This window comes from Cryptotermes secundus, unplaced genomic scaffold, assembly GCF_002891405.2.
Source record: "Cryptotermes secundus unplaced genomic scaffold, Csec_1.0 scaffold2989, whole genome shotgun sequence".
Lineage (NCBI taxonomy): Eukaryota > Metazoa > Arthropoda > Insecta > Blattodea > Kalotermitidae > Cryptotermes > Cryptotermes secundus.
In genome coordinates, this window is record NW_019738001.1 from 8,934 (window position 1) to 16,063 (window position 7,130).

A 7,130-nucleotide genomic window follows, 5' to 3' on the forward strand; every position below is an offset into this window, starting at 1 on the left:
AATAACCATAAACAACCTAAGACCAGTTATAACAATGATGGTAATTATATCATTAGCAACATTGTACTATTACCTACGGGTGTGTTACTCAAGATTCATCACACTGTACGATGAAACAAAGTGAGGGCTCAAGACACTCAGGACAAGCGAGCCCGTTGCCTATGGAGTCATGCTATCCTCGGCGTCAATAATGGCCCTAATTGTATGTACAATGACCATCATCATCAGCTAACAAAGGCTTTAAGTTAAAAAACTAATAACCTTCAAAGCTATAAATAAAGAGACTTCTTTAAGCCTTAGTGGCCTCCCCACCCCTTTAGAATTGCATTCTACTATCACAAAAATGAATACAAGGCTGCATAGTAGAGGGGAAAGCCACCTTTATAGACTTACAATCTATCGCTTATCAACCTCAGCCACTCTACTTATTATTAACCGATGGTTATTTTCAACTAATCATAAAGATATTGGAACTCTGTATTTCATCTTTGGGTCTTGATCGGGAATGGTCGGAACGTCTTTAAGAATACTAATTTGGGCTGAACTGGGACAGCCCGGGTCTCTCATCGGAGTGACCAAATCTACATCGTAATCGTAACTGCCCGCGCCTTCGTAATAATTTTCTTCATTATAATACCAATCATAATTGGGGGGTTTGGGAACTGATTAGTGCCCTTAATGCTCGGTGCCCCAGACATAGCCTTCCCACGAATAAACAATATAAGATTCTGATTACTGCCGCCATCGCCGACATTGCTATTAACCAGAAGCATGGTAGAAGGAGGGGCCGGAACGGGATGAACAGTTTACCCTCCTCTCGCCAGAGGCATTGCCCACGCTGGGGCATCGGTAGACCTCGCCATCTTCTCACTACACTTGTCCGGGGTCTCCTCAATTCTAGGAGCAGTAAACTTTATTTCAACAACAATTAACATAAAACCCACAAACATAAGACCAGACCGTATTTCCTTATTTGTATTAGCAGTAGCAATTACAGCCCTTCTCTTACTACTATCATTACCGGTTCTAGCAGGAGCAATCACCATACTACTAACAGACCGAAACCTAAACACATCCTTCGACCCTGCTGGCGGAGGAGATCCAATTCTATATCAACACCTATTTCGATTCTTCGGACATCCAGAAGAGTACATCTTAATTTTATCAGGATTCGGTATAATCTCGTACATCATCTGTCATGAGAGAGGTAAGAAGGAAGCTTTCGGAAACCTAGGAATAATTTTTGCTATACTAGCAATCGGTCTCCTGGGATTTGTAGTATGAGCACACCATATATTTACAGTAGGAATAGACGTTGACACACGAGCCTACTTCACATCAGCAACAATAATCATCGTAGTACCAACAGGAATTAAAATTTTTAGCTGGCTAGCAATAGTTTATGGATCACAACTATCATAGAGCAACATGCTTATGGTCATTAGGTTTCGTATTCCTATTCACTATGGGAGGTCTAACAGGAGTAGTATTAACAAATTCATCAATCGATATCATCCTCCACGATACATATTATGTTGTAGCCCACTTCCACTATGTGCTATCAATGGGAGCAATATTTGCAATCAGAGCCGGCTTTATCCAATGATACCCGCTATTCACAGGACTAACCTTAAATCCTAAGTGACTGAAAGCGCAATTCATAGTAATATTTGTAGAGGTAAACATAACATTCTTCCCACAACACTTCCTGGGGCTGGCAGGACTGTCTCGACGATACTCAGACTACCCAGACGCCTACACAACATGAAACATCGTCTCATCCATCGGGTCAACCATTTCATTTGTGAGAGTCCTTCTATTCATCATCATTATCTGAGAAAAAATAGGGACCAGCCGACAAATTCTTTTCCCAACTCGATTGAATGGCTACAAAGCCTTCCCCCGGCAGAACACAGATACTCAGAACTACCAACTATCATTATGTTCAAATAACTAACACCAATTAATTTATTTCGGCAGATAAGTGCGGTGGATTTAAGCTCCAAACATAAAGCTCATAGGCTTTTTTTTTTTAGAAATGACAACATGGGCAAACATGGGCCTGCAAGACAGAGCGTCCCCTATTATAGAACAATTAATTTCATTCCACGACCACGAATTAATGATTATTCTAATAATTCTTATAGTAGTGGCTTACATAATAATCACCCTGGCTCTGAATAGAAACACCAACCGATTCATAATTGAAGTAACATGAACAATTATCCCGGCAATTATTCAAATCTTTATTGCAGTGCAATCCCTACGACTGCTTTATCTTAGAGACGAAACCCACAGGCCGGCTCTAACCCTAAAAGCAATCGGACACCAATGATACTGAAGATACGAGTACTCAAACTTCATCAAAGCAGAATTCGACTCATATATAAGACCGCAGGACAGAGAAGATAAAACCACCTTCCGCCTACCAGACACAGATAACCGCACCGTACTCCCAATAAACTCATTCGTCCGAATTATCATCACAGCAGCCGATGTGCTACACTCATGAACAGTTCCAAGATTAGGAATCAAAACAGACGCCACACCAGGGCGACTCAACCAGTGCAGCTTCCTTATCAACTGGCCCGGCTTATTCTACGGGCAGTGTTCAGAAATCTGCGGAGCAGACCACAGCTTCATACCAATTGTAGTTGAGAGAGTTAACACCAACACATTCATCAACTGAGTATTGAATGTAAGAGAATCATCAGACGACTGAAAGCAAGTAGTGGTCTCTTAAAACATCGAATAGTAAATTAGCAATTACTTCTGATGAAGAGAGTTAGTTAATAGATAACATTTGCATGTCAAACCAAAATAGCTCCTACGAGCGCCCTTTTAGTGCCGCAGATAATACCAATAAGATGATTAAGATTGTTCATTATGTTTTCAGCCGCCCTGATTTTGTCCGCAGCACAAAACTACTATACAATAACCCCAAAAAAACCAAAACGAAAAGAAAAGAAAGACCCCAAAGAAAATACTAGCCTGAAAATGATAAGAGATTTGTTCTCAGTGTTTGACCCTTCAACAAGAAGCTTCAATCTATCTTTAAACTGAATCAGAACCTTCCTAGGACTAACCATCATCCCAACAAGAGCGTGGTTAATCCCCTCCCTATACCCACTATTGTGAAACACACTATTAACAGAACTACACAACGAATTCAAAACCCTCCTAGGAGAGAAAAGAGCTAACAATGGAAGAACTTTCCTATTTGTTTCCCTATTCTCACTGATCTTATTCAACAACTTCCTACGGTTGTTCCCATATGTTTTCACTAGAACAAGCTACCTAACTATAACGCTAACACTAGCCCTACCTTTATGAGTAAGATTCACAGTATTCGGCTGAATCAATAACACAAACCACATATTCGAAAACCTAGTGCCGCAGGGAACCCCATCACCCCTAATGCCGTTCATAGTTTGCATAGAAACAATCAGAAACATTATCCGACCAGGAACACTAGCAGTCCGACTAACAGCAAACATAATTGCAGGGCACCTTTTATTAACCCTACTAGGAAATAACGGACCAAGATTCGCACAATCCCGCTTAGGAATTGCAATTATCGCACAAATCTTACTACTAATCTTAGAATCAGCTGTAGCAGTAATCCAGTCATACGTATTTGCAGTTCTAAGAACCCTGTACTCTAGAGAAGTAAATTAATGACAAGACACAGAAACCACCCATTCCACTTAGTGGAACAGAGACCCTGGCCGCTAACAGGCGCTATTGGAGCCATAGTAACAATATCGGGCATAATGAAATGATTCCATCAATACAACCAGGAACTACTAACAATAGGAGGGTTAATCATAATCTTAACCATAATTCAATGATGACGAGACATCGTACGAGAGGGAACATACCAAGACCTACACACCAAGAAGGTAACCAAAGGGTTACGATGAGGGGCAATAATCCTATTTATCATCTCAGAAGTATTTTTCTTCATCTCATTCTTCTGGGCATTTTTCCACAGAAGATTGTCGCCCACCATCGAACTAGGGTCAACTTGGCCCCCTACTGGAGTTCTATCATTCAACCCATTACAAATCCCCCTACTAAACACAGCAATACTTCTCGCATCAGGAGTAACAGTTACATGGGCCCAGCACGAACTTCTAGAAAACAACTACACACAAAGAATACATGGGCTATTCTTTACAGTAATCCTAGGAATTTATTTCACAATCCTCCAAGCATACGAGTATGTAGAAGCCTCCTTCACAATTGCAGACTCAAGCTACGGATCCACCTACTTCGTAGCCACAGGGTTCCATGGCCTACATGTAAACATCGGAACCACGTTCCTTCTAACATGCCTATTACACAAAATAAACCAACATTTCTCATCAAACCACCACTTCGGATTTGAAGCANCATCGCAGACTCAAGCTACGGATCCACCTTCTTCCTAGCCACGGGGTTCCACGGCCTACACGTAAACATTGGAACCACGTTCCTTCTAACATGCCTATTACACAAAATAAACCTACATTTCTCATCAAACCACCACTTCGGACTGAAGCAGCCGCATGAGACTGGCACTTTGTAGACGTAGTGTGATTGTTCCTATACACCTCAATTTGCTGATGAGGAAGATAAAATAAACCTCTCTAATATAATGAGTATACTTGACTTCCAATCAAGATGTTTGTATTAACAAGATAAGTAATCATAAGAATCACAACTGCAGTAGCAGTAGCTCTAGTGACAACGACGAGTATTATAGCCCTAACTTCTGCACAGTCCAAAAAAAAACATCGAAGATCGAGAAAAACGATCGTCATTCGAATGTGGATTCGACCCAGAAAGATCTGCACGACTGCCCTTCTCATTACGGTTCTTCCTCATTGCCGTAATCTTCTTAATCTTCGACGTAGAAATTGCACGACTACTCCCAGTAACCGTAGTAATACTATCATCGAGCATAAAATCCTGAATAACAATCAGATCAGTCTTCTTACTAATCCTAATTGTTGGCCTATACCACGAATGAAACCAGGGGGTCCTAAAATGAGCCAACTAGGGGCTGTAGTTAAACATAACATTTGGGTTGCATCCAAAAAGTACTATGGGGTCTGCCTCACTAAAAGCAAGAAGTGAACCATCACAATCAGTTTCGATCTGATTAAATTGGTAAGAAATTATCCTTACTTTAATTAATTGAAACCAAAAAGAGGTATATCACTGTTAATGATAAAACTGAACCAAGAAGTTCCAATTAAGGAAATGTGTAGATCAAATGAAAGCTGCTAACTTATCATCCTAGCGGTTAAACTCCGTTTACAATTCTATTTATGTAGTTTAACAAGAACACTACATTTTCACTGTAGAAATAAAGGGGCTTTCATAAATACCACGTGAAAGAATATAAACCTCAATAACATCTTCAATGTTATACTCTAAATATAAGATATTCAAGTAAATAATAAATATTAAAATAATAACCCACATAACAAAAAACATTAGAAACAACCTCAAATTATTATATTGTCACCACTGATTAACCTTGCCCAAGAACATCAAAAACCAAATCATGCCCTGGCCCCCCAAGCGCTCCGCTCACCCAAAATCAAAGACCCTTAAAGAAAGTCCTAACAACAAAGGACGAAAAGACTCCATAAGTAGAAAAATAAGGTATAAACCACACTGAATCAGAAAATACTACACACCCATAACAGAAAAAAGAAGCTAACGAATTCCCCAAATTAAACCTAGATAACTCATAACCGATTCAGCCACCCAATAAACTAACAGAAAGAGCTAAAAACCTCAAATAAAAAGGAAGACAAATTATACCAGGTACATGAAAAATCGCCCATCTCAACACTCTCCCACCAAAAACAGCAAGCAACACCAAACCAACTATACCGCATAACATCATAGGACTATCATCGCCAATATTATAACAAGAAGACAAATTAAAATCACGCCAAACAACATAATAAAACAAACGAAAAGAATAACAAACAGTTAACCCCGTAGAAACAAAAAATAACAGAAACCCAACCAAATTAATATATCCAAAAGAAGCCGCCTCCAAAATAAGATCCTTGGAGTAAAACCCAGCAAGAAAGGGTACGCCACACAAGGCAAAGCTAGAAACGCCCAGACAAACCGAAGTAAAAGGTATTTGAATTGATAAGTTACCCATAAAACGAATTTCCTGAGAATCTCTCATTGTATGAATAATAACACCCGCACACATAAAAAGTAAAGCCTTGAACAAAGCATGAGTCAACAAATGAAAAATGCCATGCTAACTAGCCCAACAGAAACGGCTCTAATTATCAAACCCAACTGTCTTAAAGTAGATAAAGCAATAATCCTCCTCAAATCATATTCAAAATTAGCTCCCAACCCCCCAATTAGCCCCAAATATCGTCAAACCGGAAACAACAAGGAGAAAAACACACAGCCAATCGCTAAAAGCGGGTCTAAACCGAATTAAAAGATAAACCCCAGCGGTAACTAAAGCAGAAACAGGGGTGGGGGCAGCTATAGCAGCCGGCAACCAAGAAGAAGAAGGAAGTTGGGCACTCCTAGTTATAGCGGCCAAAACAACCAGCAAAGAAATTAAAACCATCTCAAAAGAGCCCCTCAAAAAATCTAAATAATAGACATAATTCCAACTACCAAAGTTAACTATTCAAGCAATAACCTTCAACAAAGCAACATCTCCCACACGATTAGAAAGGACAGTTAACATACCAGCATTATAAGACCTTACATTCTGATAATAAATTACTAAGCAGTAAGAAACTAGCCCAAGGCCATCCCAACCCAACAAAATTCTGACCATATTAGGTCTGACGACCAAAACATTATAGAAAGAACAAACATCAAAACCAACAAAATGAAACGATCAATATTCAAATCACCATGCATGTAATCATCTCTGTACAAAATAACCAAAGAAGAAATAAAAAAGACAAACCCCATAAAAATCAAAGACATCCAATCAAACAAAAAAGTCATAACAATTCTACTAGAATTTAATGTAATAATCTCCCACTAAATAAAATAAACCAAGCCATTCAACACGAAATAAAGTCCACCAACAAATAAAAACACACCAGCAAAAAACAGAAAAACAAAACTAGCAAAGCAAA

General features: G+C 39.3%; 2 pseudogenes; one reads left to right on the top strand and one right to left on the bottom strand.

Annotated features, from left to right (window-relative positions):
* Window positions 1-505: 505 nt before the first annotated feature.
* LOC117282810 lies at window positions 506-1,953 on the top strand (annotated as a pseudogene).
* Window positions 1,954-4,936: 2,983 nt separating this feature from the next.
* LOC111870667 lies at window positions 4,937-6,604 on the bottom strand (annotated as a pseudogene).
* Between the last annotated feature and the right edge of the window lie 526 nt (window positions 6,605-7,130).